We start from the raw sequence: 15,907 nt of genomic DNA, 5'->3' as shown, positions 1-15,907 counted from the left end.
CATATCCTTAAAATTTATACTGTTGAACATTTCTACTTAAACTCTCTGTAAAAATGAACTTTGTGTAAAAGTATCATTATTTAGCAAGAAAACATCACAGAAAAAAATCAGCCTTACCAACACCAAATCAGATAACAAATGCATTAGCATTTTAGTGTTGGTTGGGTGTACTGGGGTGTCTGTCCATGTGGGGTGCACTGATATAGTGCTGGGCAACCTTCCTGATGTAATAGTATGGGCATCATTAGGCTAAGCCAGACACTGTGCATCAAACCTACCTGTGTGACTGGCGTCCTATGCAAGCTTCCTCTGTGTGCATCTTTAATACTAGGCAACCACACCCTCCATGAATTGGTATGATTGTGAGTGGTTGCTTCATCAGTATTTTGCACCTGTGCTGCCCCCACCATTATCATGGGGGTCAGCGGCATCCTGCTAGTGCATTTCTTATATGATTTGGTGTTAGTAAGGCTGTATCTTTTTCTGTGATTTTTTTTTAATTGTGCCCTATGTTATCCGTCATTATTCACCAAGACAATAACAGTTCACAGTCTAATAGAAAACCTCATAGGATGAACCAGTGGATCGTAGTGTCCAACTGTTTGTTAATTCTGCCTCCCAAATATGGAATAAAAAGCAGCCAAACAATGTTATGTAGGCAAAAATAATACCAATAAAAACTTCTGCTCATCTCATAAAAAACAAGTCCCCACTCAGGTCCATCATCTGTCAATGGAAAAACAGAGGTTTCCACATTATTAGTGGCTCAAAGGCTTTTGAAAAGCAACATGGCTTCCATAAACCAATCCAGCAATATCTGCTCCCCCAAAGTCAGATCTCCCCCTCACTTCTGAGCCTTGCAGTGCGCCCAAACCACATTTAGCATCCATGTATTTGACATTACTATAGTGAGAAGAACCCACTTAATTGATGGTGTGTGTCTCCTGGAGCACAATCTGGGCACTATGTGTTGGGTAATGAAATTATATATTTGTAATTTTCACTCTCCATCATCCACTGTGTGCTAATTTCCGGAAAGTGCCTGTGGAGTCAAAATAGTCACTACTCCTATACATTAATTCACTGAGAGTTATAATTTCCAAAATGGAGTCACTTTATGGGGATTTCTACTGCTCTGGTTTTCTGTTATTATGTCATATTAGGGCTTCTGTAAATGGTGGGTCCCATCTCCTCTGGGATCTGCTCCTGTAATGTCTGCTTCTGTCACCAGGCGCCGCCTTATTCATCCTGCAGGCGGCGCTGGTGATGGAGGAGACGTCAGAACCTGAAGCTCTCAGCGGCGCAGGCTCTGTCCAGCCACTAAGATTAGGGTTGCTGGGACCAGTAGTACCATCCAGTCTGGCAGTATGGGGGTGTGTGCTGTCCAGCTGGAGTAATCTGCTCCCTGCTTCAGCCATTTGGAAAGCACCGCACCCTACTAAAGCTGGAAGCATATTGCTGGAAGCTGCCAGATACAGCCTTGTTCTCCTCTGGTTCAGTCCTCTGTGCTCAGGTCCCGACTTGTGTATTTGTTTCTGTTGTGACCTCGGCCCGTTTACTGACTACTTTTGTGTGGTTTCGTATTTTCTCTGACCTCCATGTTCTGACCCGGCTACCTGACTATTCTTCTTGCCATCTCACACCACAGAACATTACGTAACACTGTGGCCCAAGCTTAGGGGGTCTCTGTCTAAGTCCAAATCCACGTAGAGGGGTTAAAGGATGTTGAGGAAGGCAAAGCCTGGGATCTGGAAAATGGAGTAGATAACGCCAAGCCTGTTTGTGGTAGCCATCTTTTGAGCTGCCAAGTGACCATGAACAGTGTCCCCAATACATTGTGTCTGCAAACTATCCCAGCAAGATCTGCATTCAAATAGCTAAATGTCGCTCCTTCCCTTCTTAACCTGCCATGTGCCCAGACAGTAGTGTACAACCGTATATAGGGGATTGTCAGATTCAAGAGAAGATGGAATATTATTTGTAAGGTCCATTTGTTTCCTTTTATCCTTTGTGAAGAATTCCAAAGTTATCACCATATAAAGTGACACATGTCAGATTTGAAAAATGGGCCCTGATAGGAACACAAAACTGGCTGCAGGAAGAGGTTAAATCAGAGTATTTTGGGCACTAACTACTATAGTCAAAACTGTGAGTATAGACAATAACTCATCTACTGAAATGACCAAACTCAACAGTCTCCATCAGTAAGTAATGAGTAACTAGTGGTGAAACCTCTCTGCGGTAATTGGAGTATGGGGCTCGGTGGCTCTTGGGAATCTAAACTATCATAAGGGACAATATTTTCTGTCAGATGAGTTTCAAGAAGAAATATCAGACATTCAAAGAGAACTTTTTATAATACTACAGAGCTGAGACGTCTTAAATTTAGCTTAGAGATATATCATGGCGCAGGTGTAATGTTTTTTTTTTTAGTTTATCACAATCTGGTTTGAAGTTAGTCGGTTTTAAAAGAAACTGAAAAGTCAGGATAAAGGGAAACTCTGCTGTTATTGTACAGAAATTCACAATTGGCCCTCACTACACATTTAATGTTGTAGATCATAAAAGTGAAGTTTGGCCAGAAAGACTGGACCTGGTCTTGTAGGGACCATATCAGCACATTCAGCAGCACAGAAGGGAGAGAAGGTAGATTCATCCAATAAGATATCAGGGATCTAGGAAGCCAACAGCATCATTACCCTCCACTTTCCCTTACAGGCCTATCATAATATTTTTCTTCAAGTGATTTTCTGGCTTTGCAGTTTACAGATCTGGGCAGGTAACGGTCAGCGTCTCCTAATCCCAGGGAGTAGGTGGATCCTCCAGGTTGTAAGTTCTATGGAAAAGGGTTTCAATGCCCAAAATCATTTGAACAGTTTTGGGTGGAAGAGAATGCTGTGGTCTAGAGGAAAAATGGTGATCACACAATTGTAATACGGCCGGACTACACCACCGATAAAGCAGCCACAGCCGGTGACTGAGAAGAATCTGTGACTTCTCTGCATTTAGTGGTTACTACTCACCTGGGTAGTCATATGTAGGAATCTCCTCTTTACACCGCTCATCACCCCTCACATATGTCTCTGTAGTATTAATATGGGGCAGATCTTCACCCTGAAACAAATATTGTAAAAGTCACAGACAGATGGAGAAGTCCCATCTATGATCGGCTCTAATCCTGCCATCTCCACCATTCTCTTTACACAAGTATAAACCATATAATACTGGTGGATAAAACAAGACTGAACACAAGACCTTCACAGCCGTCTACACATCATAGGGGAGATCTCATGACACCTTCTCTCCATCTACCTGATGATCCTGAGGAACATTGGTATCTTCTTGTTTACAGTCCTGAGGAAGAAGAGGACGGGGACATCTCTCTGGTGTTCTCCTCTTACTGGATAGATCTGGAGGAAACACATACAGGACTGAATTCATTCTTTACATACAGATATTTATAGGCAGTGTGTGTTTAGTCCTGTCTATTACCTGGTGATGTGAGGGGCTGGGGAACCTCCATCATGACGTCCTTGTACAGATCTTTGTGTCCTTCTAAATACTCCCACTCCTCCATGGAGAAATAGACAGTGACATCCTGACATCTTATAGGAACCTGACACATACAATGATACCGTCATCCCCCGATCCTTTCATAGCGTTACTGTATAATGTCCCAGCATTCCCAGCAGTGTCACCTCTCCAGTCAGCAGCTCAATCATTTTGTAGGTGAGTTCTACGATCTTCTGGTCATTGATGTCCTCATGTATGAAGGGGTGAGATGGATGCCCTGTGATTGGGCTCAGGGGTCTTTCCCATCCCTCAGACACAGGGTCCTCACAGCGCTCACTAGAGGTCTTCACTAATATGTAATCCTGGTTATGGAAAGACATATAAATCAATCTCACTCCAGACATTTCCAGAGTCCTCACCTCTCCAGTTCTGTCCATCTGTTATTCCCATAGATAAGAATGATGCAATGTGACGTCATTGGAATCTCTCACCTCTCCAGTAAGCCGGAAGAGGATCTCTAGGGTGAGGTGGAATATCCTCTCCGCCATCTTGTCTCTGTCCATATCCATCTTTGATGGGTCCATAAGGAAAATTCTCTTAAATAGAAGATCTTCACTGAGAGGATCCGATATTGTAGAGACCTGAATGAGAAGAAGATGAGTCGATGTAACATCATAAAAATCCTGCGTTATAATACAATTACTGGAGATAATAAGGGGAAACATATGAGGAGATTTATTATTTTACAGTATTTAGTTTTCTTCTTTACATCTAGTAATAAAACCTATATATTTTAGGCCACAGACAACAAGCAGTTTCTTCCTTGGAGTCTGTAGCTGAATACGTTTCTCAAAGACTCATCTTCCATAAAGCTAATTCTCGTCTCATTTACCGATACTGCAATCGGCATTAGCAATACTGCAGGAGATATTCATTACATGTGACATGAGAAATAACTACTTCATGATGAGGACGACATCTTCATCTTCTACTACAGCTCCAGAAACATATTTAGCCAGATTTCTTCACTGATTACATCTCCACCGGCCGTCTATATGAATGTTTCCCATCTTCCCCGGACTGTAATCTTCCATCACGTTAGGTCTCATGTCTGAACAGAAAAAAGGCTTCTCCACTGTGTGAGTTCAGGTTTGGTTAAGCACCAGAGATTTCCGGCTAAAACATTTCCCACATTCTGAACAGGAAAAAGGCTTCTCCCCTGTGTGAGTTCTCTGATATTTGATTAAACTTGATTTCTCTGTAAAACATTTTCCACTTTCTGAACAGGAAAATGGCTTCTCCTCTGTGTGACTTCTCTGGTGATTAACAAAATTTGATTTCTGGTTAAAAAAAATTCCCACACTTGAAACAAAAAAATCTATTCTCTGCTGTGTGAATGCTTTGATGTTTAAGAAAAGACTTTTCGAGGGAAAAACTATTTCCATATTCTGAACATGAAAATGATTTCTTTGCTTTAGGAGCAATTCGTTTTTTAATGCCTATTTTGTGACTTTGATTTTCCTTAGTAGTCGATAATGAATCAGAAGACAGGACCTGTTTCAAATGATCAGATGACAGATCTTTGCTGTGAAGGGATGATGGTATATCTGGAGTAATGACATTCACTTCAATTGTGTCCTGTGGGATCTCAAGATCATCTGATTTAAAAATTGAAGATGTCAGCTGTCCCTCTGATCTCCTGGTACAGTCATCTGCCAAGAAGAAAACCAATTATTATTTATGAATAACATATCCTTAAAATTTATATTGTTGAATATTTCTACTTAAACTCTCCGTAAAAATGTACTTTACGTAATAGTATCATTATCTACCAAGAAAACATCACAGAAAAAGAGTAGTTACTTACCGGTAACGAAATTTCTCGGAACCCATGACGGCACCACGGAGAGAGGGGATCCGCCCTTCAAGGACAGGAAACCTGCAGATAAAAAGGGAGGCACCTCTCTCCCGCATCAGTTGGTTTACAGAGCACCGCCAGGTTAGTAACACCAAATATGGCATTTTTATTATATATACTATATATGTATATATATTTTTTTTTTTCAGACACACCCTGTGACTAAACAACAGGTAGTAACGATTGTGCACACCCATGTGTAAGAAAAAAGGGGAGGGAATGTACGGGTGCCGTCATGGGTTCCGAGAAATTTCGTTACCGGTAAGTAACTACTCTTTCTCTTTCCCCATGACGGCACCACGGAGAGATTGCAGAGCAGTGAAGATTAGGGAGGGACCACCGCTTCCAGAACCCTTCTGCCAAAGGTAAGATCTGAAGACGATGTTAGATCCAGCCGGTAGTGTTTAAAGAACGTGGAGGGAGAAGACCAGGTCGCCGCTCTACATATCTGTTCGATTGAAGCTCTGGCCTTCTCCGCCCAGGAGGCTGCCACTGCCCTTGTCGAGTGCGCCCTTAAGCCCACCGGCGCTGTTTCCCCGCTTGAGGAATAAGCCAGGGAAATGGCTTCCCTTATCCACCTTGCCAGGGTTCCTTTGGAAGCTTTCTGTCCCTTCCGAGATCCCTGGAAGCACACAAAAAGAGCCCTGTCCTTCCTACACTCCCGTGTGGCCTCTAAATATTGCATAATGCACCTCCTGACGTCCAAGGTGTGAAGGGCCTCTTCCCCCTTGTTTTTTGGGGCTGCGCAGAAGGAAGGGAGGGTAACCTCCTGTGACCTGTGAAAAAGGGATCCCACCTTAGGAAGGTACGCAGGGTCGGTCCTAAGCGTCACTCTGTCGTCTAGTATTTGTGTAAAAGGGGGTCCTGCGGATAGTGCTTGGATATCACTAATGCGGCGAGCCGAGGTGAGGGCTACCAGAAGGGACGTCTTAAGGGACAAGATTTTAAGGGACGCTTCCCCTAGAGGTTCAAAGGGGCCTCTGGTCAGGGCTGAAAGAACAAGATTTAAATCCCACGGAGGAGCCTTCCGGGAGGGGATGGGCCTGGATCTATGAGATGCTCTGATGAACCTGGAGACCCATCTATCCCTTGCCAGGTTGCAGTTATACAGGGCTCCCATAGCTGCCACCTGAACCTTCAGCGTGCTCGTGGCCAACCCCAGTTCCAACCCCTTCTGAAGGAACTCCAGGATGGTAACCACGGGGGCCTCCCCTACTATATCCGTACCTGCAAAGGAAAGGAATTTCTTCCAAGTTTTCCTGTAGAGCCTAGTAGTTACAGGTTTCCTACTCTGCAGCAAGGTAGAGATTAGATTGGGGGAAAACCCTTTATCCCTCAAGAGTGACCTCTCAAATTCCAAGCTGTCAAGTGCAGGTTTGTTACCTGCGGGTGTAGTACTGGACCCTGAGACAGCAGGTCCGGAACTTCCGGAAGGACCCAGGGGTCGGAGACAGACATGATCCTCAGCCAGGAAAACCAAGGCCTTCTTGGCCAGAAAGGGGCGATCAGGATCGCATTCGCCTCGTCTTCCCTGATCTTCCTCAGAACTGCCGGAATGAGAGCAATCGGAGGAAAGGCATATACTAGCTGGTGGCCCCATGGAATCAAAAAAGCGTCTAGTGCTACTGGGTTCCCCCTGGGGTCGATCGAGCAAAACGTGTCCACCTTTTTGTTTTTCCAGTTGGCGAATAGGTCTATACATGGGATTCCCCAAGCCCTCGTGATTTTTTTGAACACTAGCTGGTTCAACTCCCATTCGCCCTGTCTCAACTGGGTACGGCTTAGGAAGTCCGCCGTGACGTTCATTGACCCTTTTATGTGCAGAGCTGATAAGGACTCTAGATTCCTCTCTGCTACGTGGAGGATGGAGCTTGACGCCTGAAGAAGGGAGATGGACCGGGTACCCCCCTGGTGATTTAGATATGCCACCACTACTTGGTTGTCCGAGAACACTCTCACGTGGTAACCCTTTAACACGTTTAGAAATTCCAAGAGGCCATACTTCACCGCCAGAAGTTCTTTCATGTTGGAGGAAGAACCTTCCACCCCCTTTGCCCAGACTCCCTGAGCCACTCGGTCGTCTAGATCAGGGTTTCCCAACTCCAGTCCTCAAGGCCCACCAACAGGTCATGTTTTCAGGATTTCCTTAGTATTGCACAGGTGATAATTACATCACCTGTGCAATACTAAGGAAATCCTGCAAACATGACCTGTTGGTGGGCCTTGAGGACTGGAGTTGGGGAACCCTGGTCTAGATGAGCCCCCCACCCCCTGGGGCTTGCATCTGTCATCAGAATCTGGGGTGACGGTATTGTCCATGGGACGCCCCTGCCTAGATTTTCTTTCTTTGTCCACCATGTTAGGGAAAGTAAAGTTTTTGAGGATAAGGTCAGTCGCCCTTCTAAGTGCCCTCTTAGAGATTTTTCCGCCCTCAAAATCTCCCATTGTAAGACCCTGGTGTGCAACTGAGCCCAGCGGACACCCGGGATGCAGGCAGTCATAGAACCGAGGAGGGACATTGCTCCCCTTAGTGTCATAACCGGATGCTTCCTCACATAGGACACACGGGCTATCATATTTTGGACTTTCTCTTCCGGAAGATGGCATTCCTGACTTCTTGAATCTAACAGGATACCTAAGTATTCCTGTAGCTGAACTGGCTCCACTCTGGATTTTTTTAGGTTTAGAAGCCATCCCAAACTTGTCAAAGAATCCATAACTACTGCTAGCTGGTCTTTGCAGTGGCTGAACGAGTTGCCTATAACCAGTAGATCGTCCAGGTATGGGACTATCAGGATGTTCCTCTCCCTCAGATGAGCCATGACTTCCGACATCACTTTCGTGAAGACTCTGGGGGCTATTGCTAATCCGAAGGGAAGGGCCCCATACTGGAAGTGTCTGATTGTGCCCCTTATTGGTATGGCTACCCTCAGGAATTTCTGGTAGTCCCTGTGCCCTGTTCCGTCTATAGGGAAACCGTTACGACCACCGTCCTCTGAAGATGAGGAAGCAGATGATGAACAGGATGATTCAGACCCCGCAACTTCCTCATCTGATTTACTAGACTCTGACTCCGGGGAAAGGTGCCTAGTTTTTTTATGCTTCTTCCCCCCCTTTTGGAGGGATTTGAAGGTATCTTCGACTTGCGATTTTATCAGGGATCTGAGCTCGGTAGCAAACTTAGGGGTCTCCTCACAGATGGTTTGCTCGATGCATGAGCTACATAGTCTCTTTTGCCATGTGGTGGGTAGATCTGCTGCGCAAAGTGCGCAGGCCCTGTTTTTAAACTTCCCCGTGCTCTTCCTTCCCTAAGAAGAAAAGAGAGGGGGGAGGGTCCAAATTACAAGTGAACTTTCACGAAGATCACTTACCGCCTATACGAAAGAGAGAGAGGGAATACCGCATTCGAAGAGGAACCTGCTCTGGTAGCTGGGTCTTTCGCCGAGGCTGATGCTGTGCCGGAATCTTTGCCACGCTGAGAAGACCTGCTGGACCGACCGCTTCCTCCGTCACCTTGATTATGTTGACGCGGAGGGCCGCTGGAGGGTCCTTTCGTGCGTTTCCTCTGAGGCGATGGTGATGGAGATGGTGAGTGGGGGCGCAGGGACTGCACCTCCTGGGGCTCCTGGTCACTCATACTGCTGATTTTCACGTATGACAGGAAGCATTTTCCTTTTGCTTCCCTGGCAATTTAAGCTATGCAGGTGACCGCCCCCTCCCCCTCCAACACCGCTGTGGGGTGCGCCCCCCTCTGGCCAGGACACCGCTGTGTCCTCCATGTTAGGCCTTTCCCGCGCGCGCGTTTGAATTCGCCGCTCCTGCGGCCGCGTCACTTCCGGGCGCCTCCCGCGTCACTTCCGGCGCGCGCACGAGGGGGAGCGTCGGTGAGCGCACGCACCCGCCCAAACGCCGAATCGCTATCCGGCAAGCATGCGGGGCGCGCGCTGCACAAGGCCCAGACCCTGACCCAGGGCTCAGGCCAACCCGAGCCCTGAGCCTTCTATACTTACCGCCTGGGCCCGACGCCACAGGAGACCGCGGCTTGCTTCGCGTCTCCCAAGCCACCCTAGAGGCCCGCTGACCCCAGCTGTGGCGCTTCAGGACACCGCACCAGCAGAGGCAGGGAACCCCCGCTGCCTGAGCCGGACTGGTCGGTGTTATGTTCTGATACCAGAGCTAAGGAAAGAGAGGAGATCTGTCCCTACGATAGAACTCAGCTGAATCCCTACGATGTAACAGGGGACCTGATCCTGCGATCAGACCTGCTAAAGTCCTAAGCTAGTCTGTACGGAGACCTATAGATGTGGGGGAAGGAATCCCTACAAGTACTAAGGACTGGGAGGAAAATGGGACACCTCCTAACAGAAATAGTAGCAGACAGACGAACAAACAAAATATATAGAACATAGAGGTCCGTAGACCAAGCAAACTAACAGAGTTAGATACAGAGCACAGGCTAGCTAGAAAGTAGTTATACAATGAAGTCCAGCAAAGCCAGAAGGGCGGAGCAGGATTAAATAGGCCAACAAGGTCATGTGACCAGCAAAGGAAAAAACCTAAGAGCAAGGTTCTAACAGTACCCCCCCTTCTAAGAGGATCCTCCGGATCCCCTAGGACCAGGCTTATCAGGAAATCTCCTGTGAAACGCTCTGATAAGTCTGGACGCGGAAACATCATCTGACCTCACCCAAGAGTTATCCTCGGGTCCGAAACCTTTCCAGGCCACAAGATACTGCAAACTACCTCTATACCGTCTAGAGTTAAGGATGCGAGAAATTTCATATTCCCCATCCTCCACCACCGGAGGAACAGAGGCAGAGGCGTCACCATCCGACACAACAGCTTTTCTTAACAGAGAGACATGAAATACCGGATTAATTCTCCAGGAGGTAGGAACCTCCAACCTAACAGCAGATTGGTTGACAACCTGAAGCACCTTAAAGGGCCTTACAAACTTGGGACCCAATTTCTTAGAAGGAATCCTCAACCGCAGATTCCTAGAGGACAACCAAACCATGTCACCAACAGCGAACAAAACCTCCTGTCGTTTCCTATCAAAGTAGTCTTTAGATTTTCTGTTGGCCTCCTGAAGATTACCACGCACATCCGTCCAAACTCTCTCCAAATCACTGGAAAAATTCTCCTCCTCAGGCACGGCAGATCCCAACTTGGAGAACGACCCAAACGACGGATGTCTCCCAGAACAACAAAAAAAAGGCGAACAACCAGCAGAAGAAGATGTATGATTGTTCAGAGCAAATTCAGCAAGTGGCAGAAACTCAGACCACCCCTCTTGATTGTCTGCCACAAAACAACGCAAGAACTGCTCAACATCCTGGTTTTTCCTTTCTGTCTGGCCATTAGATTCAGGATGATATCCGGACGAGAACGACAAATGAACTCCCAACCTGTCACAATAGGCACGCCAAAAAACGAGCCACGAACTGAGGACCCCTATCAGAAACAATGTCAGTAGGAACGCCATGAAGTCTGACAATTTCCTTGACAAAGGCCTTAGCGAGAGTTTTAGCGCAGGGCAGTTTGACGAAGGGAACCAAGTGACACATCTTGCTAAAACGGTCCACGACCACCCAGATGACAGTAAAACCCTCAGAGGAGGGAAGGTCAGTTATAAAGTCCATAGCCAAATGTGTCCAAGGAGCACTGGGAACCTCCAAAGGACAAAGCAACCCCGCAGCAGGAGTATGTGAGGACTTAGATCTAGCACATATAGTACATTGACGCACCCACTTAATGACTTCCTTCTGCCATCCAGGCCACCAAAAACTGCGACCCACCAGTCTCTTGGTCTCAGAGATTCCGGGATGACCTGCCAACCGAGATTTGTGACACTCAACAAACAAATCTCTCCTAAAGGTCCCAGGCACAAACAACCTCCCATGAGGAGTGTTAGATGGGGCATTCTCCTGTGCTTTAAGAATCTCATCTTCCAAAACGGAGTCCAAAGCAGCTATCACAACACCTTCTTGTAAAATGTTCTCCTCTTTCTCAGCACCGACTATGGGAGAAAAACTGCGAGACAAGGCATCCGCCTTAACATTCTTAGTACCAGGGATGTAAGTAACGGAGAAATTAAACCGCGAGAAAAACAGTGCCCACCTAGCCTGACGGGCATTCAGGCGCTTGGCAGCATCAAGATATATCAGATTTTTATGATCCGTAAGAACCTGAACGGGAAATTCCGCACCTTCCAAGAAGTGGCGCCAGTGTTCAAATGCGAGTTTAATAGCCAATAATTCCCGATTACCAATATCGTAATTCAGTTCAGTCTCCGAAAATTTTTTTGAAAAAAAGGCACAGGGATGTAATCCATCCCCGTTATCCTGAGACAATACTGCGCCAACCCCCACAGAGGAAGCATCAACCTCAACCAAAAACGGCTTAGTCACATCAGGCTGCATAAGGATGGGAGCAGAGGTGAACCTCTCCTTGAGATACACAAAAGCTTCAATGGCCTCAGAAGACAACTGAACCGCATCAGCACCTTTCCTGGTGAGATCGGTCAGAGGTTTGACAATACTAGAAAAATTTTTTATGAATTTTCTGTAATAATTGGCGAAACCTAAAAACCTCTGTATCGATTTCAAACCAATAGGCCTAGGCCATTCCTGTACAGCTTGAACTTTAACCGGGTCCATCTCAAAACCTTCGCTGGAGATAATGTAACCCAAAAAACTAATTCTCTGTACAGCGAACTCACATTTCTCCAGCTTAGCAAAAAGCGAATTGTCCATTAATAACTGTAATACCTCACGTACGCTCCGCCAATGAGACTCCAGATCCGGCGAATAAATCAAAATGTCATCCAAATACACAACCACATTTTTGCCGATCAAAGGTCTAAGGATGTCATTAATAAGATTCTGGAAAAATGCAGGAGCATTAGTAAGACCAAAAGGCATAACCAGATTCTCAAAATGACCCACAGGAGTGTTAAAAGCAGTCTTCCATTCGTCACCCTCCTTCATGCGCAACAGATTGTATGCCCCCTTAAGGTCAATTTTAGAGAACCACTTGGCCCCCATTAACTGGTTAAACAGATCAGGAATCAATGGCAGTGGGTAAGGATTGCGTACAGTAATTTTGTTAATCTCACGAAAATCCAGACAAGGACGTAAACCGCCGTCCTTTTTTTTTACAAAGAAAAATCCAACCGCCACAGGAGACTTAGAGGGCCTAATGTGACCGGCGGCCAAACTTGTCTGTATGTATTCCTCCAAAGCCTTCCTCTCAGGAATAGTAAGGTTAAATAAACGACTTTTAGGAAGAGTCGCTCCAGGGACAAATTCAATAGAACAATCATAGTCTCTATGGGGAGGCAAAACCTGCGATTCCTTCTCAGAAAAAACTCTCCAAAAATCCTGAATAGGAACAGGCAATTCTCCCCTATCCAAAGCTGCAATACGCCCGTTACAACACTTGTCATAACATTTATGGCTCCAGGATTTAATTTCACTGGTAGACCAATCCAGTACAGGATTGTGAAATTTTAACCAGGGCAATCCCAATATTACTGGAGAAGGCAAGTTATTCAAAACTACCAAATCCAATTTCTCATGGTGAACACCATTAATAGTGAGAGGAAATTCACAGACCTTGAGAGTAATATTCTTCAAAGGGGAACCATCCACAGAAACCACAGCAATGGGGGATGATAAAGGTTCGGGTTTTAAATTGAGTCTTTCCAAGAATCCCCCATCAATTACATTCAGAGTAGACCCACAATCAACAAACACCCGAAATTCCATTAATTTTTCCTGAGCAATCGTGGAAGCAGCTAAAAATACACCCTTGGAATTTAAACAGGCAATACGGGCATGACTGACCATTTTTTTTTCTTTCTTCATACGAAGCTCACAGCCTTTAATCAAATGACCAGATTTTCCGCAATAGAAACACAAGCCTTCAGAAAATCTACGGTCTTTTTCTTGAGAGCGAGGTGCCACCGATCCAATCTCCATCGGTTCACCACTGTTAGTACACACATTCTCATAACCAGAAACTGACATAGCAGAGGATTTTCTCTCATTAACCCTTGCACGCAGTCTCCTATCCACCCGTATAGCTAATTGCATAGCCTGTTGCAAATCTTCAGGTGTAGGATAAGCAATTAGCAGATCTTTAACCCTTTCATTGAGCCCAGCAAGAAATAGACTTTTCAGAGCAGAATCGTTCCACCCTGTTTGAGTAGACCAACGACGGAAATGAGTACAATATTTTTCCACATTACCTGATCCCTGTTTCAAACGTCTCAACTCAGTCTCAGCTGATGCGACACGGTCAGGATCATCATATAATAGTCCCAAAGCAGAAAAAAAACTATCCACTGATCTGAAGCATGTATCACTAGGTTGCAAAGAAAAGGCCCACTCCTGAGGCTCTTTGCGCAAAAGTGACATTATGAACCCTATGCGCTGGGATTCATCCCCAGAGGACTTGGGTCTCAAACGAAAATACAATAAGCAAGCATTTTTAAATGAAAAAAATTCTTGGTGTTCACCAAAAAATAAATCCGGCAAACATACCTTAGGCTCCAAGAAATGTGCTCCAGGACAGTTACTCACGTGCTGACGGAGCTCGGCCACCTCCAGAGAGAGTCCCTGCAGGCGTTTAGCCAAATCCAGAACCGACACCATGATGGAACAGAAAAATCTTTCCTTAGAGAATTTGCAGGCTGGACTTACTGTTATGTTCTGCTACCAGAGCTAAGGAAAGAGAGGAGATCTGTCCCTACGATAGAACTCAGCTGAATCCCTACGATGTAACAGGGGACCTGATCCTGCGATCAGACCTGCTAAAGTCCTAAGCTAGTCTGTACGGAGACCTATAGATGTGGGGAAGGAATCCCTACAAGTACTAAGGACTGGGAGGAAAATGGGACACCTCCTAACAGAAATAGTAGCAGACAGACGAACAAACAAAATATATAGAACATAGAGGTCCGTAGACCAAGCAAACTAACAGAGTTAGATACAGAGCACAGGCTAGCTAGAAAGTAGTTATACAATGAAGTCCAGCAAAGCCAGAAGGGCGGAGCAGGATTAAATAGGCCAACAAGGTCATGTGACCAGCAAAGGAAAAAACCTAAGAGCAAGGTTCTAACAGTCGGGCCTGGTAAGTAAAATCTTCTTTCTTCAGGATTTCATCCGTAGGTCCCTGTCAAGGACAGGAAACCAACTGATGCGGGAGAGAGGTGCCGGCCTTTTTATCTGTAGGTTTCCTGTCCTTGAAGGGCGGATCCCCTCTCTCCGTGGTGCCGTCATGGGGAAAGAGAAAAATCAGCCTTACCAACACCAAATCAGATAACAAATGCATTAGCATTTTAGTGTTGGTTGGGTGTACTGGGGTGTCTGTCCATGTGGGGTGCACTTATATAGTGCTGGGCAGCCTTCCTGATGTAATAGTATGGGCATCATCACTATCCTAAGCCAGACACTGTGCATCACACCTACCTGTGTGACTGGCGTCCTATACAAGCTTCATCTGTGTGCATCTTTAATACTAGGCAACCACCCCCTCCATGAATTGGTAGGTTTGTGAGTGGTTGCTTCATCAGTATTTTGCACCTGCGCTGCCCCCACCTTTATCATGGGGGTCAGCGGCATCCTGCTAGTACATTTGTTATATGATTTGGTGTTGGTAAGGCTGTATCTTTTTCTGTGATTTTTTTTTAATTGTGCCCTATGTTAGCCGTCATTATTCACCAAGACAATAACAGTTCACAGTCTAATAGAAAACCTCATAGGATGAACCAGTGGATCGTAGTGTCCAACTGTTTGTTAATTCTGCCTCCCAAATATGGAATAAAAAGCCACCAAACAATGTTATGTAGGCAAAAATAATATCAATAATAACTTCTACTCCTCTCACAAAAACCAAGTCCCCACTCAGGTCCATCATCTGTCAGTGGAAAAACAGAGGTTTCCACATCATTAGTGGCTCAAAGGCTTTTGAAAAGCAACATGGCTTCCATAAACCAATCCAGCAATATCCACTCTCCCAAAGTCAAATCTCCCCCTCGCTTCTGAGCCTTGCAGTGCGCCCAAACCACACTCAGCATCCATGTATTTGACATTACTATAGTGAGAAGAACCCACTTAATTGATGGTGTGTGTCTCCTGGAGCACAATCTGGGCACTATGTGTTGGGTAATGAAATTATATATTTGTAATTTTCACTCTCCAACATCCACTGCGTGCTAACTTCCAGAAAGTGCCTGTGGAGTCAAAATAGTCACTACTCCTATAGATTAATTCACTGAGGGTTATAATTTCCAAAATGGAGTCACTTTATGGGGATTTCTACTGCTCTGGTTTTCTGCAATTTGGTCACATTAGGGCTTCCGCAAATGGTGTGTGCCATCTCCTCTGGGATCTGCTCCTGAGACGGCTGCTTCTCTCACCTCCTTATTCATCCTGCAGGCGGCATTGGTGATGGAGGAGACGATAGAACCAG

At 45.7% G+C, this 15,907-nt stretch overlaps 1 pseudogene; it reads right to left on the bottom strand.

Moving 5' to 3' along the window:
* The window catches only part of LOC141194422 (uncharacterized), a 64,853-nt pseudogene that overhangs the window by 24,407 nt on the left and 24,539 nt on the right, over positions 1–15,907 (bottom strand).

Source organism: Phyllobates terribilis, unplaced genomic scaffold (genome assembly GCF_046119375.1).
Source record: "Phyllobates terribilis strain yellow unplaced genomic scaffold, ASM4611937v1 Scaffold_71__1_contigs__length_7168151, whole genome shotgun sequence".
NCBI classification, from domain to species: domain Eukaryota; kingdom Metazoa; phylum Chordata; class Amphibia; order Anura; family Dendrobatidae; genus Phyllobates; species Phyllobates terribilis.
The sequence above is the reverse complement of the archived record's forward strand: the minus strand, read 5'-3'. Positions and strand labels throughout refer to the sequence as shown.